Here is a 20942-nt window from a genome sequence, read left to right as displayed (position 1 = left end):
ACTTTCTACCTTTAAATTGGTGCATCTCAGATGAAGATTATTTCCAACAATTAGCTGAGGAAATAGTTAGAGTCTGGGTTGTAACTCTCAGGGAAGTAAGAATCTACTTTGAAGACAGGTCCTTCACTTTTCTTGGCAGCAACTTAATGGACACTCTCTCTCCCACGGAAATTAAAAGAGTGATAAGCTTACTGAATGATAAGGATACTGCTACAAGAGCATGAAGATCTATGTTGGCTGAATGGTTAATTGCAAGGGAGGAAAGAAGAGCAAGGAATAAAGCTGAATATGAGGGGAAGAAGAGGAAGTATGATGAGGAGATTGAATTGTATATTAAAAGATCAGAAGAACTCAAGGCAAAAAGAATGAGCAGAATTTCCAAGGATGGAAGATTTCTAAATGTAAAAGCTGGTTCATTCTCAAAGTTTAGAATTGAGATGTTAGATGGTTATCCAAAGCAAGACAGACTCAAGCTGGTGGAAACTTTAACAGGGACACCAATCATAGAGGAATTTGAAATTCTTGTATATCTAAAGGACCTCATTAGAGAATAATCAAAAGACCCAGTTTTTTTCTGATGTATATAACTGTTTAAACTCAAGAAATCACCTGATGTATAAATGATGTATTTGAGTTAATTTTTATATTAGTCTTATTTTCCATTTTATCTTGGGGCTAGTCTTGTTAACATGCATGAATTTATATTAAGCAATCTTCTCCCAAATTGGGGGAGATTATTGTGCAAGACATGCCTGTACAATAATAAGACTAGGTCAAATTGACAACCCTAAGTAAGTTGTATTGTAATCTTAGTTTGCATTTTGTATTGTAACATTTAAAGTCTGTAAAAATGTCAAAGAGCAGACTGGAGTCTTTTTCTGTAAACAGTATCAAGCCTGAGAATTTTATCTGGAAGAAGATCAAGAAGATCATGCCTTAGAAGAATTATGAAGAAGCTTGGAGATTGAATAAATCTATTTTGAGAAAAATATTCCAAGTCAAGTTCTCTACAAGTCACATATTTTGTGTTATAGAGAAGTCATTCGAGAACTCCAGAATGACTTATAGAGAAGTCAGAAAAGCTGTTAGGAAATGAATAACACACAGAGGGGGGGGTGAATGTGTTTTAATGTTTTTAAGCTTTTCTTGAATATTTTATGGTTGAACAAAGTAGATTAAATCTTGTAGAGAAAGTGTGTTCATACAGAAATTAAACATGCAAGAATAAAGAACTCAGATCTTCAAAACTCACTTAATTTTATATTAAAATTAAGAATGTTTTACTACAAAATTTCTAGGCTCTTTGTTGATAAAGAGCTTCGCTTCTTCTTAAAAATGTTACAAGATTTTTTTATCTCAATTGTTACTTCTGACTAAAGGACCAGTGTTAACTTTATAATTTAGTTAACTGATGGTTTACACATTGTACAATAAGTCATGCTATTAGCTTTAGTAAATAGTCACTTGGCATTTCCATTTATAGAAAAGTATATCTTCTATTTTTGGCTTAGCATATCTTAGCATCCTGTATTTACTTTGATCTTCCTTTATCAGTAAATCTTCACCATTGATCTTGCACATCCTTCAAGCTGCTTTTTGTAGACTTGTCAATCCTGCTATTTGGATTGTTTGTTGATTGTTAGTCTTGGATATTGAACTGATCTGCAATTTTGTACTTCGAGATTTTACCTCAAGATCTCCATTTAGTCTATTGAAAACTTGACATCTCGATAAGTATATTGGCTTATCGAGATCTCTAAAACTCTATAGTAATTTTGACTTGTAGAGGTCTCTGAGTTCTCTATAAGAGAATTTGGCTTGTAGAGATCTCTAGTCTTCATATCTTCACTTTGGCTTATCGATATCTCTGAGTTCTCTAGTGGCCTATTGACTTATCGATAACTTAGAGTTCTCTAGTCAAATTTGACTTGTCGATAACTCAGAGTTCTCTAGTGAATTTTGACTTATCGATATCTCTGAGTTCTCTACTGGAATTTGACTTATCGATAACTCAGAGTTCTCTAATGAATGTTGACTTGTCGATAACTCTGATTTCTCTAGTGAAGAAATGACTTGTCGATATCTCCAATCTCCATATCTTCAATTTGGCTTGTCGATATCTCTGTGAGTTCTCTAGTACCTTTCCTGACTTCTCGATAAGTCATTTGGGGTTCTCGAATGAATTCTCTATAACACTAAATCTGTGACTTGTAGAGATCTTGACTTAGAACATTTTTTCCTAAAACAGATTTATTCAACTCCAAACTTCTTCATAATTTTCTGAGGCATGATCTTCCTGATCTTCTTCCAGATAGAATTCTTAGGTTTGACACTGTTTATAGAAAAAGACTCCAGTCTGCTCCTTTGACATTTTTACAGACTTTAAGTGTTACAAGTACAAAATACAAATTAAGATAATAATACAACTTACTTAGGGTTGACAAATTGTCTTAGTCTTGTTAAGGTACAGGCATGTCTTGCACAACAATCTCCCCCAATTTTGAGAAGATTGCTTAACACAAATTCATGCCTATTAACAAGACTAACCCCAAGTTTAAAATGATGGAAAATAAAATTAATACACAAAGCTTGGTAGAATTACTACTTTTGTAAAACATAAGATTTACAAAGTTCAATGGTTACAAGTATCAGGTAAAGACAGTTTTTGTATCTGCTTCTTCTCTTAGAACATCCTTCAAGTGATCAAGAATTTCCAGTTCTTCTATAATAGGTGTTCCACTTAGATCTTCTACAAGTTTTTGTCTTGATATCTTGGGATAACCACTTCCTAGAAAATTTATTCTAAATCTTGAGAATCCACCAGCTTTAATGTTTAGAAATTTCCCATCTTTAGAGATTCTGCTCATTCCTTTTGCCTTAAGCTCTTCAGATCTTTTTATAAACATCTCAATTTCTTCATCATACTTTCTTCTTCTCTCTTTAGCTTCAATTTCATTCCTTTTTCTGGTTTCTTCCCATTCAATCAACCACTCAGCTACAACTAATTTCCATGCCCTTGTGGCAGTATCCTTGTCCTTTAACAAACTTATTATTTTCTTAATTTTTGTGGGAGAGAGAGAATCCATTAGATCACAGCCAAGAAAGGTGAAAGAACCATCTTTAGAGAAAATCCTGACTTCCCTAAGAGATACAACCCAGACTCTGACTATTTCCTCAGCAAGTTGTTGAAAATGATCTTCATATGAGATGCACCAATTTAAAGGTAGGAAGTCAGATTGCTTGAAACAGTTCCATATGGCCCTTTCAGTGACTTCAACTTTTTCAGAAGACTTGACTTTCTTAGTTTTTCTTCCAACAGATTTAAGATTGACTTTTAGTGAAGGCTTGGTTAAAGGTAGGGATGAGATTTTCTTGAGACTTGTTTGGCTTGTGGTGATTGGAAATTTTAGGAAAGAATTGGTTGTTTGTTTGTACAGAAATTTTGGCTTTGAGGTTTGAGGTGGTTTGATGTTTGAGATAGTTGATGTTATAGGTTGAGCTGAGGTTTGAGCTAGTTGTGTTTGAATTTTGGGGTTTTGTGTGGTTCTGAACTATCATGTCTTCTTTTACTTCTTCTGTAATATCCGGGATATATCGTGTAATTATTTTTTATATTAATATGTGTGCCCAGTATCCATTCTGTGAGTTAATTGTTAAGTGTTATCTGCACTTGAATATTCAAAAATAATATTAATTGAGTATTTTAATTTTTATATGTCCAAAATAAAATATAGATAATTGTTATATCTTCCTAATTATTTTTATGTTGATTTATGGATTTATAAGAATCATATGAAATTTCTAAAATCTTTTTCCGGGTTATTAAAATCTATTTTATAAAAACGGGAACCAACCGACGTCAACCGTTGTAACGTTTTTGGAACCCGAAACTCTTCCGAGAACTCCTACCTAACCTAATTGTAATATTCCGAGCATTTTCCATGTTTCGACTTTTTCGATCCGGCGTACGGTTTGTCCTGCGCGGGTCCCGGCGCAACATTTTTGATACAATATTCGTTTCGGTAAATCAATAAAACCCGTATTCTCGATAAACGGGAGCTTTTTATTAAACTATCACAATTATCACTTCGTAATACGTAACCAGGCGCTGAGACCAAGACCGCAGTACAAATTGTACTGATTTGGATAATTATCCCGAAAACCGATACCGTTTGGATCAATTTTTACAAATAAACGTACCGTTTTATATCCGGAATGATCCAACGGGATACTAATTTTCCATAATTATAAATAGCCTTTTACCGTATTTTATTTCGTATCAAAATCATTTGCAGACAGATAATTATATAATTTTCGGAGAAAAACCCTAATTTCCTAAAACTGTTCTAAGAATCAAACAAGCATTTGGAGGTGTTATTGAATTCGGTTTGGAAAGCTCGAGTAACCAATCTGAAGGTCTTGAAGAGCTCTACCAGATTCTGTAATCCATACACCTGCAGAAATCAAGGTTATTTTTCTAAAAATTTATTTATTTTCGAATTTATTTTATTAAAAATATGAATTTTTGTTCGGATGATTGTTTGTATGATTTGATGACTGCATGTTGTAGAGCTTGTTTTCCTGATGATTTTCATGTCATACGTCTGATTTGGAGTTCAATAACATGTTCAAATTTGAGTTTGATTTTCGAATTTTAAAATTAGGGTTTATAACTCGTATGAATGTTCTTAATTGAAATTTGGGGGTTTCTTATCCTGTGATAGATTGATGTTGTGTTATAGTGGGTTGTGTTCTCTGTGAAATTTGCAATCTAGTCGTATAAGTCTCATGAACCAACGAGGTCTGTAGAGAAGGGAGTTGTGTTTTGAAGTTTTCCGATGTTCGCCGGAAACTGGAAAATTTCACGGTCAAATTCCGGCCAACTTAGGGATTGTTAGGTTGTTTTGATTGCATGGTTGTGTTCCTGGTAACTTGTAGATGTGATCTGGAGGTGTTGGTGGGGTGAGGACGTCGGGAACGTGTTCTCCGGCCACCCCCGACTTTTTCCGGCGACTAGACTGCAAAATTGCAGTTTGGTCCCTGCAGTTTTGAAAACGATGCAGTTTGGTCCCTGTAGTTTCCAGACTTTGCAAAAATTGGATTTCTGTTTTAAAAATGTTTAAAAATCATATTTCCTATTTATTTTTATTATAAAAATTCGTTTTTAATTTCTGAAAATTCTAAAAATTATTATTTTAATTTCGAAAATTATTTTTTATTCATAAATAAATCTGAATTAATTAGTTAATTAATTTCAGTTAATTTTTAATTGATTAATTAGTCAATTAATTCGAAAATTAATTGATTAATTGATTTAATTAATTATTAATTGATTTTTAATTAATTATTTAATTAGATTTAATTATTTAAAAATGATTTAAAAATTCCGAAAAATAGTTTCGAGCTTTAAAATATTATTCTAAATTATTTCCAAGGCTCGATAATTATTCTAAAATTGTTTCGAAGCCAGAATTGGCCAACTGAACCCTGTTTATTATTCCGAAATTGATCCAACGACCCGTTTTAATTCCGAAAAATGTTTTAAAAATCATTTTAAATACCCGAAAGCATATTTATGACCCGAGACTTCTTTATAAATGATATGTCATTGATTACGTGATGTATTATATGTTATACGTGACCTGTTGTTTGACTATCGGTCTATATATTCGGTGTTTACTTGGTTATTGCATAGATTTCAATCCGTTAATCGGATTTGGGTAAAACGAAGGGTAGATATAAGTATGTGTTGAATAGAATCCTGTGAGTTGATGATTGATAGATGCTTATGATATGTGAGCAGAAGAGGCAAGGCGTAGGAAAGGGGAAACAGGTAGTTGAGGAGTAAGACGATTGTGATTGAAAGCAAGTGCAGGATAGTAAGCTAATATCAGGCAAGTGTTCTGAACTTTCTCGAGATATTGTAATTCTTGATAGTCTTGTTGACATTGCAAGTGCTTTGAAGCACGGAAACCTAAATCCTGATTTCAGTTATTGTTCTTGAGCTATGAACCATATTCTTTCTAATCCATTGATTATTGTATACCCAAACAAGAACCACAAATCTACGATACTACTCCACAAATACATACAAACTAAATACCAGACACTGAACTGAATTATTATATACTCAATCCATGATATCTTATGCTTTGAAAGACCAAATCCTTGAAACCATGAAACGTTGTTTCCTTTGTTATCCAATTCTTTCAATACCCAGCATTCAAGCTTTGAAAGTACCTTGTTGATCCTTACAAGGATTTAAACCCTTTCATTGTTAAACATTTATTGTTGTTAATGATTTCGGTTATTGTTTATTATTGCATATTCTGTTATTATGTTAGAATTGGATTGTTTTTATAAAATTGTGGGCCAGATTCGTGGTCAGACCATATAATGGTCAAGTTAGGCCAATGTGTGCCTTGGATCCAGTAGTTAGAGCAATGTTGTGTGCCTTGCTCGGGGTTAGTGCGTGACTGATCAGCAGCCTAACCTTGGTTTTTAAATTAAAAGTATAATATCCAATTCTAAATTATAATCCATTGTTCACTTGATATCATAAACATATTCACCTGATGATCATTATTCTCAGTTTTGTCATTGTGACTTGCTGAGCTAGTTAGCTCATTTGTGCGATGTTGTTTATATTCTTTCCAGTTAAAAAGGAACCAGTTGGTAAAGAGGATCCCCAGTCCAGCGCGAGAGCTAGGGGTTCAGGTTGAGAAAGCTGAGCTAGTAGGCTTCTTTTGGAATAATTTAAGTTTGTAAAAGTTTGTAATAATGTTTAATACTCAGTTTGAATTTGAAATAGTTGGGATTTAAACGGTTTATAATATATTAGTGTGTTTGGCTTGTGTGCATATTTTAACCTGTTGCGGTCCGTGGTGATTGGTAAGTAGGGTCATTGCATATATTATTATTATCTTTATTATTGTTATAAGCAGGTTATAATTAAGGTGTTTATGTGGACCCCAAACTTCTGACCCGGGTTTGGAGGGCGCCACAGGTTTGGTATCAGAGCTACAGGTTATAAGTCACTGACACAAGCCTAGGTTAACGGGAATGGGTAGAGGGTTAGGATTAGAAGTAAGGCATAGGATGATAGAACATTGAGAGGTTGGGTGTTTCAGTATATCAGGTATTAGTGTAATTTGCATTATGGTACGAGATTCTTATATTGTGATATGATTTCAGATAGCAGTGATGGCCGACTCTTTTGTTCCCGTATCAGCTGATCACTCAGAGCCTTCAGTTGGAGTGCCGTTTTCGGATCCACGTCATGTTGTTCCACCAGCATTGGCTATTCTACCTCCACCTGTGTTGCAGCCCGTACCACTGCTGGCTATTCCACCTCCAGACATGAGGCCACCTATTAGAGGACCCCCACCAGCTGATTCAGATTCCATTGGGCATTCAGTTGCGAGTGCTCCATTCCAGTCTACATTGCCCCCAGTTCCTTATTACCGGTATGAGGCTCTTCTATTGGAGCGTGATTCCTTGTTGGCTCAGATCAGAGAGTTACAGCATATCATCAGGACTACAGATGTTGATCATGGTGTGAGGGAGCTTCGAGAGGAGATTCATGTGACACAGAGAGTTCTTGAGGCTAGGCTACATGGAGCTACACTACCTGGCAGAGGCCCCGATGCACTGATGGGCTGGGTTACTGAGGTGATGGAGGACTTTGAGAGGCTGGCAGGACCAGAGTTTCCTTGGAGCTGAGTTAGAGATTCAGAGATGGAGATGCTGAGCAGTGTTGTTATGGTTATGTAGTATGGACAGTAGTGTGTAGTGTGTATTAGAAGACTTTTGAGTTGTATTTATAGACTAGCGATGCTGACTAGTGAGTAGGTTGTTGTACCCTTTTTGCTTTTACTTTCGAAGCGTCTTTACGCTTGTACTACCCTAAAACTTTTGATCTATATATATCAGTACCTTTTTCCTTTCCAGCACTGTCATTTATTTTATTGCAACTGTTTTACCTTACCTTATTTATTACACCAGTTATACCCTGTGATACCATGTGCCCTGTTTTCCATAACTGTTTATATTCTATAAAGAAGCATGAAATTTATTTAGTCACAACTGTTTTCAAAAAGAAATATTTCTGTTTTGCAAAACTATTCTTTTATGTAAAAGATTGATTCAAAAGCTAAATAAGTTGATTGATTCTTTACAGAGAATGCCTCCCAGAAGAAATACCCGCACCAACACCCAGAATGAAGAAACCAACAACAATAATAACCAAGATGATACAACCCAGAATGTGAACCCAGGACCCATGGACCCAGCAATAGCCCAGATTCTTCAAATCTTGGCCCAACAAACAGTTCACCTGGCACAACAACAACAAAGACAGACCAATCCCCAGGTAACTTTCAAAACTTTTCAGGCAATAAACCCACCAGAATTCAAGGGTTCCTTAGAGCCAATTGAAGCAAATATTTGGTTAAAAGAAATAGAAAAGGCATTTGCCTTAGTGAAAGTGAAAGAGGAACAGAAGGTTGAGTTTGCAAGTTACTATCTGAAGAATGAGGCCACCTATTGGTGGGAAATGGTGAAGACATTGGAAGGCACAGATGTTATTAGTTGGGAAAGGTTCAAGGAATTGTTTTTAGAAAAGTATTTTCCTCAGTTTGTTCAGGATCAAATGGAGCTGAAGTTTTTAGAGTTAAAGCAAGGGAATATGTCGGTAACAGATTATGAGGGTAAATTTGAGGAATTGTCAAGGTATGTGCCGTCGTATGTTGATACTGATAGGAAGAAAGCTAAAAGATTCCAGCAAGGTTTGAAACCATGGATCAGAGGGAAGGTAGCCATTTTTGAATTGGATACCTATGCAGGAGTGGTACAGAAGGCTATGATCGCAGAGACGGAGAGTGAGATGTTCCAGAAGGAAAAGGAAAGCAAGAAAAGGAAAGTTGAAGGAAGTGAGGGTCAGTCACAAATAGGGAAGTTTTCAAACTTTAAGAAGGGCAAGTTCCAGCCAGGGAGAAATTTTAATTTCAGAAGACAAAATGCAGGAGACGGAGGCCAGGGCAACCGTCCAGCTAATGTGAATCAGCCGAATCAGTTGAGATTAACTTTTCCAGATTGTCAAGTTTGTGGAAAGAAGCATGGAGGAGTTTGTAACAAGTTGAATGTGGTATGTTTTAAATGCAACCAGAAAGGGCACTATTCAAGGGAGTGCCGAAATCAGCCAGCAAGAGAGCCAGCAAATAAGGATCAGCCTATCCGGAATCCAGTAGTGAAGGTTCCAGCCATTGGATTTACATGCTTTAAATATGGGAAGCCAGGACATATGGCCAGGGATTGCAAGACACCAGCCCCAGTCAGTAATGCATTGAGAATTATGGGATCTACCCCAGCAATAAATGAGACTCCAAGGGCTAGAGTTTTCGACATATCAGTGAAGGATGCTATCCAGGATACGGATGTCGTGGCAGGTACGCTTAATGTGAATTCTTTATGTGCCAAAGTGTTAATAGATTCGGGAGCAACTCGATCGTTTGTTTCACAAGATTTTGTTAGTAAATTAAATTGTCCAGTTGAGTGCTTAAATGAAATAATGACTGTGGAGTTAGCAAATCAAGAACGTGTAACTGTGAATCAAGTTTGTGAGAATTGTGAGGTTGAGATTTCTGGTAGTAAGTTTTGTGTAGATTTGATACCATTTAAGTTAGGAGAATTTGATGTGATATTAGGGATGGATTGGTTATCTAAGCATGATGCTCAGATAGATTGTCGAAATAAGAAAGTAATGGTGAAAACGCCAGACGAAAGAAAAGTAACGTTCAAGAGACAGAAGCAGGTAAAGAAGTTCTTAACGATGATTCAAGCCAAGAAGTTACTACGGCAAGGATGCGAGCATTTCGTAGCATACGTGATTGAAAAAAGTCAGGAGCCAGCAAAACTTGAAGATATCCCAGTAGTGAATGAATTTCCAGACGTATTTCCCGACGAATTTCCAGGACTTCCTCCAGATAGAGAAATTGAATTTGTGATCGACTTAGCACCTGGAACAGAACCAGTATCCAAGGCCCCGTACAGAATGGCGCCTGTTGAGATGAAAGAGCTAGAAAAGCAATTGCAGGAATTGTTAGAGAAAGGAGTAATCAGACCCAGCGTATCCCCGTGGGGAGCCCCGGTATTATTTGTCAAGAAAAATGGAAGCATGAGACTGTGCATCGACTATAGGGAGCTCAACAAGCTGACAATCAAGAACAAGTATCCGTTACCCAGAATCGATGATCTGTTTGACCAATTGAAGGGAGCCAAGTACTTCTCCAAAATTGATTTAAGATCGGGATATCATCAACTAAAGATCAAGCCAGAAGATATACCAAAGACAGCTTTCAGAACAAGGTATGGACATTATGAGTTTTTAGTGATGTCTTTTGGATTGACCAATTCCCCGGCAGCGTTTATGGACCTGATGAATAGAATTTTCAAAGAGTATTTGGATAAGTTTATTATTGTGTTTATAGACGATATTTTAATCTATTCAAAGATGGAAGAGGATCATGCGGAACATGTGAGAACGGCTTTGGAGATTTTAAGGAAAAAGAAGTTATATGCTAAATTCTCGAAGTGTGAGTTTTGGCTACAAGAAGTTCAGTTCTTAGGACACATAGTCATTAACGAAGGGATCAAAGTGGACCCGGTAAAGATCGAAGCAATTACGAATTGGGAGAGACCGAGAACACCCACTGAGGTAAGAAGTTTCTTGGGATTGGCAGGATATTATCGACGATTCGTTCAGAATTTCTCAAGGATTGTCACACCATTAACAAAGCTTACACGAAAGAATGAAAAGTTTATATGGAACGACAAGTGCGAAGAAAGTTTCCAGGAGTTGAAGCGGAGATTAATCACGGCACCTGTTTTGTCACTTCCAGACGATCAAGGGAATTTCGTAATTTATAGCGATGCTTCTCATAAAGGATTAGGATGTGTTTTAATGTAGCACGAAAAGGTGATTGTGTATGCGTCAAGACAATTGAAACCACACGAACAAAAGTATCCTACTCATGACTTAGAGCTAGCAGCTATAGTTTTTGCTTTGAAGATTTGGAGACATTATTTGTATGGAGAAAAGTGTGAGATTTTCACGGATCACAAAAGTTTGAAATATATATTTACCCAGAAGGAACTTAATATAAGGCAAAGGAGATGGTTAGAATTGATCAAGGATTATGATTGCTCGATTAATTATCATCCCGGTAAGGCGAACGTGGTGGCAGACGCGTTAAGTCGGAAGGAAAAGTTAAATGAGTTATCAGTACCTGAAGATATATATAAGGAATTTCAAAAATTGGAATTGGAAATTAGAGTTTGCGAACCTGAGGAAGCGAAAGTGTACAGTATGACTTTCCAGCCGGAGTTGTTGGAGAAAATAAAGAAATGTCAGAAAGATGTAATGGATCAAGATATAAATCGTTTGGTAGGTGAAGAATTATGCACGCAGAAGGATGATCAAGGCATTTTGAGATTTTTATCTAGAATCTGGATTCCACCAGTGACGGAGTTAAAGAATGAAATTTTACAAGAAGCACATAGTTCAAGATATTCCATCCATCCAGGGAGTACCAAAATGTACAGAGATTTAAAGAAGAATTATTGGTGGCCAGATATGAAGAGGGAAATTGCGGAATGGGTTAGCAAATGTTATACCTGTCAGAGAGTTAAAGCAGAGCATCAAAGACCAAGCGGATTGCTACAGCCATTGGAGATTCCAGATTGGAAGTGGGAACATATTACCATGAATTTCATAGTTGGATTACCAAGGACAAGGGCTAATCATGATGCCATTTGGGTTATAGTGGATAGACTTACCAAGTCAGCTCATTTTCTGCCTATAAATGAAAGATTTTCGCTCGACAAGTTGGTCCATATGTACCTAAAAGAAATTGTAGTTCGTCATGGAGTTCCAGTTTCTATCGTATCTGATCGAGATCCACGGTTTAATTCAAGATTCTGGAAGAGTTTTCAAGAATGTTTGGAAACAAGACTGAATATGACAAACGGATGGCCAAAGTGAAAGAACGATCCAGACAATCGAGGATATGTTACGTGTTTGTGCTATTGATTTCAAAGGAAGTTGGGACGAACATTTACCCCTGGTAGAGTTTGCTTACAACAACAGTTATCATGCCAGCATTGGAATGCCACCCTATGAAGCCCTTTATGGACGCAAATGTAGATCTCCAATATATTGGGACGAAGTAGGAGAACGCAAGATACTTGGACCTGAACTGGTACAGCAGACAAAGGAAGTTGTTGAACTTATCCAGAAAAGATTAATAGCCGCTCAAAATCGTCAGAGGAAATATGCAGACCAATCAAGGAAAGACATGGAATTTGAAGAAGGAAGCTTGGTATTACTGAAAGTATCACCATGGAAAGGACTAACGAGGTTTGGAAAGAAAGGGAAGCTAAGCCCAAGATATGTCGGACCTTTTGAGATCCTAAAGCGCGTTGGCAAAGTAGCTTACGAATTGGCGTTACCTCCGCACATGGAGCACATTCACAATGTTTTTCATGTATCGATGCTCAAGAAATATAATCCAGACTCCAGGCATGTAATAGAATATGAGCCAATAGAGCTTCAGGCAGATTTATCATATGTAGAGAGTCCGATAGAGATTCTAGAGGCAAGAGAGAAAGTATTGAGAAATAAAGTGGTAAAGTTAGTAAGAGTATTGTGGAGATCCCCAAAGGTTGAAGAGTCAACCTGGGAATTAGAAAGTGATATGAGAGAAAAGTACCCTCATTTGTTTTCTTAGGAGATTCCGAGGACAGAATCCTTTTAATGGGGGAAGGATGTAATATCCGGGATATATCGTGTAATTATTTTTGATATTAATATGTGTTTCCAGTATCTATTCTGTGAGTTAATTGTTAAGTGTTATCTGCACTTGAATATTCAAAATAATATTAATTGAGTATTTTAATTTTTATATGTCCAAAATAAAATATAGATAATTATTATATCTTCCTAATTATTTTTATGTTGATTTATGGATTTATAAGAATCATATGAAATTTCTAAAATCTTTTTCCGGGTAATTAAAATCTATTTTATAAAAACGGGAACCAACCGACGTCAACCGTTGTTACGTTTTTGGAACCCGAAACTCTTCCGAGAACTCCTTCCTAACCTAATTATAATATTCCGAGCATTTTCCATGTTTCGACTTTTTCGATCCGGCGTACGGTTTGTCCTGCGCGGGTCCCGGCGCAACATTTTCGATATAATATTCGTTTCGGTAAATCAATAAAACCCGTATTCTCGATAAACGGGAGCTTTTTATAAAACTATCACAATTATCACTTCGTAATACGTAACCAGGCGCTGAGACCAAGACCGCAGTACAAATTGTACTGATTTGGATAATTATCCCGAAAATCGATACCGTTTGGATCAGTTTTTACAAATAAACGTACCGTTTTATATCCGGAATGATCCAACGGGATACTAATTTTCCAAAATTATAAATAGCCTTTTACCGTATTTTATTTCGTATCAAAATCATTTGCAGACAGATAATTATATAATTTTCAGAGAAAAGCCCTAATTTCCTAAAACTGTTCTAAGAATTTCGGTTTGGAAAGCTCGAGTAACCAATCTGAAGGTCTTGAAGAGCTCTACCAGATTCTGTAATCCATACACCTGCAGAAATCAAGGTTATTTTTCTAAAAATTTATTTATTTTTGAATTTATTTTATTAAAAATATGAATTTTTGTTCGGATGATTGTTTGTATGATTTGATGATTGCATGTTGTAGAGCTTGTTTTCCTGATGATTTTCATATGTCATACGTCTGATTTGGAGTTCAATAACATGTTCAAATTTGAGTTTGATTTTCGAATTTTAAAATTAGGGTTTATAACCCGTATGAATGTTATTAATTGAAATTTGGGGGTTTCTTATCCTGTGATAGATTGATGTTGTGTTATAGTGGGTTGTGTTCTCTGTGAAATTTGCAATCTAGTCGTATAAGTCTCATGAACCAACGAGGTCTGTAGAGAAGGGAGTTGTGTTTTGAAGTTTTCCGATGTTCGCCGAAAACTGGAAAATTTCACGGTCAAATTCCGGCCAACTCAGGGATTGTTAGGTTTTTTGATTGCATGGTTGTGTTCCTGGTAACCTGTAGATGTGATCTGGAGGTGTTGGTGGGGTGAGGATGCCGGGAACGTGTTCTCCGGCCACCCCCGACTTTTACTGGCGACTGGACTGCAAAATTGTAGTTTGGTCCCTGCAGTTTTGAAAACGATGCAGTTTGGTCCCTGTAGTTTCCAGACTTTGCAAAAATTGGATTTCTGTTTTAAAAATGTTTAAAAATCATATTTCCTATTTATTTTTATTATAAAAATTCGTTTTTAATTTCTGAAAATTCTAAAAATTATTATTTTAATTCTGAAAATTATTTTTTATTCACAAATAAATATGAATTAATTAGTTAATTAATTTCAGTTAATTTTTAATTGATTAATTAGTCAATTAATTCGAAAATTAATTGATTAATTGATTTAATTAATTATTAATTTATTTTTAATTAATTATTTAATTAGATTTAATTATTTAAAAATGATTTAAAAATTCCAAAAAATAGTTTCGAGCTTTAAAATATTATTCTAAATTATTTCCAAGGCTCGATAATTATTCTAAAATTGTTTCGAAGCCAGAATTGGCCAACCGAACCCTGTTTATTATTCCGAAATTGATCCAACGACCCCTTTTAATTCCGAAAAATGTTTTAAAAATCATTTTAAATACCCGAAAGCATATTTATGACCCGAGACTTCTTTATAAATGATATGTCATTGATTACGTGATGTATTATATGTTATACGTGACCTGTTGTTTGACTATCGGTCTATATATTCGGTGTTTACTTGGTTATTGCATATATTTCAATCCGTTAATCGAATTTGGGTAAAACGAAGGGTAGATAGAAGTATGTGTTGAATAGAATCCTGTGAGTTGATGATTGATAGATGCTTATGATATGTGAGCAGAAGAGGCAAGGCGTAGGAAAGGGAAACAGGTAGTTGAGGAGTAAGACGATTGTGATTGAAAGCAAGTGCAGGATAGTAAGCTAATATCAGGCAAGTGTTCTGAACTTTCTCGAGATATTGTAATTCTTGATAGTCTTGTTGACATTGCAAGTGCTTTGAAGTACGGAAACCTAAATCCTGATTTCAGTTATTGTTCTTGAGCTATGAACCATATTCTTTCTAATCCATTGATTATTGTATACCCAAACAAGAACCACAAATCTACGATACTACTCCACAAATACATACAAACTAAATACCAGACACTGAACTGAATTATTATATACTCAATCCATGATATCTTATGCTTTGAAAGACCAAATCCTTGAAACCATGAAACATTGTTTCCTTTGTTATCCAATTTATTCAATACCCAGCATTCAAGCTTTGAAAGTACCTTGTTGATCCTTACAAGGATTTAAACCCTTTCATTGTTAAACATTTATTATTGTTAATGATTTCGGTTATTGTTTATTATTGCATATTCTGTTATTATGTTAGAATTGGATTGTTTTTATAAAATTGTGGGCCAGATTTGTGGTCAGACCATATAATGGTCAAGTTAGGCCAATGTGTGCCTTGGATCCAGTAGTTAGAGCAATGATGTGTGCCTTGCTCGGGGTTAGTGCGTGACTGATCAGCAGCCTAACCTTGGTTTTTAAATTAAAAGTATAATATCCAATTCTAAATTATAATCCATTGTTCACTTGATATCATAAACATATTCACCTGATGATCATTATTCTCAGTTTTGTCATTGTGACTTGATGAGCTAGTTAGCTCATTTGTGCGATGTTGTTTATATTCTTTCCAGTTAAAAAGGAACCAGTTGGTAAAGAGGATCCCCAGTCCAGCGCGAGAGCTAGGGGTTCAGGTTGAGAAAGCTGAGCTAGTAGGCTTCTTTTGGAATAATTTAAGTTTGTAAAAGTTTGTAATAATGTTTAATACTCAGTTTGAATTTGAAATAGTTGGGATTTGAACGGTTTGTAATATATTAGTGTGTTTGGCTTGTGTGCATACTTTAACCTGTTGCGGTCCGTGGTGATTGGTAAGTAGGTTCATTGCATATATTATTATTATCTTTATTATTGTTATAAGCAGGTTATAATTAAGGTGTTTGTGTGGACCCCAAACTTCTGACCCGGGTTTGGAGGGCGCCACATCTTCTCTCATCAGTTCTCTTCTTCTCATCCTCCTTCTTCTTCTCACCACTCTTGCTGTCAAATGACTTAGTGGACTGACTTGGATTTGAGCCAGAAGGATTTTTATCATCTTTCTTCTGCTCATAATCATCCAAATCATCCTTGTTGATTTGAGTTTTGGGCAAGTTGGCTTCTGCATTATTCAAGTATCTTCTCAACAGCTTTATCATCTCCTCATCTTGAACAGTTTTGTTCCTTTTTGTTTCCAGTTCAGTTTCAAGAGTCATGATAAACTTCTTGTTGGCCATGACACACTGTTTAGGAACTTGGATGTGTTTGAAGTGTTTGGTAGTAGGACATATGTATGCCACTCCCTTGCTAGGTTGTAGATAAGCTTCTGGGAAAGCAGCCACTTAGGCATTTTTCAATTCAGTTAGCAAGAGAGTGTCTTTATGAATAAATATTCTGACTTTGTTTATCAGAATGTCTAACTCAGATGCCCTCCTAGAGATAAGACAGTTGAGGGACACCTGCATACATCTGTTGTAACGACTGGGAAATTTATGTTGTACTATATCATATTTATAATAAAATATGTGTACTAATATATCATTTATATGTGATTAAATGTGTTGAGTCATTAAACCCTAACTGCTATGTGTTACGTGTTATCTGTTTTGATCCAAACGTGTTTTGGATATTTATTGAGTGTTTTATTGTAAATTAGATATCTTATATCAAAACCCGTACAGCTCAAAATCATGTTTTAAAAGCGCCCGTATTTCAAACAAAATCATTGGCCCTATTTTACCAAAAATGCCCTATACCATATCGTTATTCTGAACCCCTAGACGTTTTATAAATTGACCTTTTTCGCGAAAAATGACTTTTTCGGACCTCTTCGGGTACCAAAAACCCCTCAAAAATCACATTTTTATTTTTATATGATCATGAAACTATCATATATCATTTTTCTTTGCATTTTTGTAATATTCACAATTTTTGGGAATTTTTGACATTTATTTTATATTTATTAAATATTTAAAAATTTAATATTAATACCCAAAAATTATAAAAATTGGGACCAAATATTTTTATTAGGAGTGTAATTAGACCCTTAATTTTATTTAGGGTTATTATTTTCATAAATATAAATACCTGATTTATCATTAATTAAATCAGTTAATTATAATTAAAAATCAGAAAAATAAAAAGAAAAAGGGGGATTAGGGTTTGGTGAAGAATATAGCAGCAAAATCAAAGCTGAATTTGAAGGTGATTCCGGATTCCAAATCAGTCATGTGAGTACTCGTTTTGAAGCCCGTGATTCGTAGTTTTCAATTATGTAACTGTTTTTGCTGTTTGTGTAATCGATTTTAATTTCATTTTTCGGGTTTAATTTCTTGAATTCGGGTTTTGGTTTTGGTTAGTTGTTAGAGGATTTTGATGTTGTAGTGGTGTAGATCGTTAAATTCCTGATCGAACCGTACCGGTTTCATCAAGTTTGGTTTCCGTTTGCGAGCTCGCCCGCCGCCGCGTTTTTCCGTTCCGGCTCGGTTGGTGGCGAAACTGTGACGGAGGAAGGACGAAGGAAAGAGGAGGACATCCCTGTGGTGTTGTCGGTGAAGAACGAAGCAAAACCAGCTTGGAACCGTGGTGTTTGGACGTTGTTTTGGTTCGCCGGATTTCCGCCGGAAAATCCCCGCCGGCGTCGGGTTCTGGGCAGCCAGGACTGTTCTTGAGCAACCCGGGAACGACCCGGACCCAACTCGTTTGTTTTATTGCAAACCCGGTTTTGATCCACCCAACCTCAACTTCATTTTCCAGAAACTGTTTCTGAGTTTCTAATTATTTACTTTTATTTTATAAATTAGAAATTAGTTTTAATTAATTTTTTAAATCAATTAAAAATCCGTTCTAAATTCTGAAAAATAGTATTATTAATTTCTGAATTATTTTATTAATTTATAAATTCGAATTTAATAATTTTATTAATTATTTAATTATTTATCTAATTGTTTATTAGTTATCTAATTAAGTAATAATTAGGTAATTAATTAATAGTTAGGTAATTAATTAATAAATAAGGATTAAATAATACGATTAATGATCGGTAGTATTCGAGAATAGTGCGTAACTCGTATTTATACGAGTAATTGATTGTTGAGTTGGATTATGATTCGAATAATGACTCAATTGTTTAATAATTAACATACCAGTTAATGATATCGATTATTTATTTATAAATAATCGATCTAATCGAATAAATAACGATGAGTTGTAAATATTTGTAATAAATTGTGATTAATCCTAATAATTAGGGATTAATTATTTTAAATTAGTAAATAATTATCTATTAATTATTTATTAGTTATTTATTTATTAAATATTTAAAAAAGTGATTAATTATTTCGATAATTAGTCACATAATTTTCGATAAATCATAACTTCTTCATTTTAACTCCAAAAATTATAAAAAAATTATTTTTGACTTTGATTTTTCTTAAATAATTATTTAAAAATTATTTTGGATTTAAAAATTAGCAGTAACTATTTATATTGAATAATAAATTGAATTATCAGTGTTTAATTGATAATAATTCAACCGTTAGTCCGATTTAAGCGAAACGAAAGCCTGTTGACTCAGAAAAATGAATTCTTTTCACTAAAAATAATATGAAGACCTAACTTCTTCTCGAAATTAGTTGACTCTATTGATTGTTTGATTATCAGTCGAAATGCGTGCCGAGACGAGTTCGGAAAATTCCGGAAAAATGGGAAATGAAGCAAAAGGTGATCAGCGGAGCAATCATCGAGTCGATTTCGATTCTAAAAATTATTTTAACTATAAAAACGATTATGTGCTTATGTGCTTATGTGTATTATATGGTTAATCGAGTCTTACTTGTTTATATGTAATATTCGAGTTGGTTATAAGCGTATGGGTAGATAATAAGAACAAAATGAAGTCGATGCAAGATGCAAATTGAAGTACAAAATGAATTAACCCGTCTATTTTGCTAACAGAAACTAAGCCAGCAAGGCAGGTCAAGTAGGGAATAGACGGAAGTGATTTAATTGCAGTAAGTCGCACAGAAGGCAAGTTTCTCCTCTATTCTATTTTCAAGAATAGTGATATTCTCTTCAGATTATTATTACAATTGCACTCTTTTAATTCTCTTGTTCATATTTCATTTCACTTCTTGAATTATTCTTTTTGTTTGAATTTATTATTCATATTCCAATTGTTACTCACAATTATTGATATATTCTGGTGATTAGGATATATCAAAGCATACCGATTTGTTCCGGTTGCTATTCTAGGGACTGGATAACATTACTTTTGGGGATTAAGTTTACTTAATCCTAAGGACCGGGATATAACCGGATCCTTGAGATGGGCCTTAGTGCCTGGGTGCCCGACGGGATCTATATAGTGAGATATAGATCTGCACTGTATCCTGGCTGATCAGCAGGGTATAGCTGCGAACTTGAGTCCAGTGTAGTTCGTTTATATTCGCCAGCAATGGCCTTCTTATGATTCTTATGAGGTTATATCTTTGCAGATATACCTGGGATACAGATTCAGTTATATTGCTTTAACATTGTGTATATTTTTGTAGACTTGTTGAGCAATTTTTGGCTCACCCCTTTTTGTTGTTATTCACCTTATTATTTTCAGTTAAGAAGGAATATGAAACCCGTCAGGACACGAGTGGTAAAGAAGCGGGTCAAGCCTCGGGATCCTCTTATACTCAAGGTGTTGATCCCAATCCAGGAAGAAAGCTTTGAGTTGCCCGAGCAGGTGGAGTGTTGATAGATAGTGTGTGTGTTTAAATAAAAGCTGAACTTAGTTTAAAATGAATTAGACAATGGTTTGTAATAAAGAAAGTTTGTGAGATTTTAAATGTTGGTTTGTAATAAAAGTAGTTAGTGGTTCTTGTTTTCATACTTCAACCTAAAAAGGTCCTGGTAGTGATTAAGGGGTTTAGTTTCATTTCTTTATTATTTATTAATAAGCTTGTACAGGTTTGGTGATTAGCTCGTAACCCCCAGACTTATACCCCGGGTCTGGAGGGCGTTATAGTTTAGCATCAGAGCTGTAGGTTTGGTCCCTGAAAACAAGAACATTAGGATTAAGATAGGATAGAGAGATCACATAAGATAGTGATAGTCAGATTAGGAAGAATAGTGTTAGGATTTAGGTCAGATTAGAATAGAGAAATATAAATCTTAGAATTGTTTAGTGACCTTTTCTTTTCTTTGGTATATTATTAGATGGCTTCTTCGTCAGAGCGGACTGAGTCAGACCTAGTACTAGCCCCAGCATCAGTGCAGATTTTTCCTCCATTACCACCACCTCCACCATTACCACCTGGACCAGCACCAGAGATACCACCTCCACTAGAGGTACCATACTTTGTTGATTATTTCCCTTATTTTGAGCCAGAGATGCCTGACTTTCCACCTTTGGAGTTTTCCGATGTTTGATGTTCCTGATATGATTGATCTTCCACAGTGGGAGGACTTAGAGCCGAAGATTCCAGTACCGCAGCCTGAGATTCCAGATATTCCACAGATGGAGCCAGAGGCAGAGCCACCAGTGTATGCACCTATGGAGCAGCCAGTCTTATTTCCTGCCCCTTTAGCTATTTATGCCCCTATTCCCGGGGTATATCAGTTTCCACAGCAGGAGTTCATGGATGAGATAGTAGTCGATGGGCCGTTACCTTCTCGAG

The sequence above is a fragment of the Apium graveolens genome, chromosome 6 (assembly GCF_009905375.1).
Source record: "Apium graveolens cultivar Ventura chromosome 6, ASM990537v1, whole genome shotgun sequence".
Lineage (NCBI taxonomy): Eukaryota > Viridiplantae > Streptophyta > Magnoliopsida > Apiales > Apiaceae > Apium > Apium graveolens.
Note: the sequence above shows the minus strand (reverse complement) of the source record.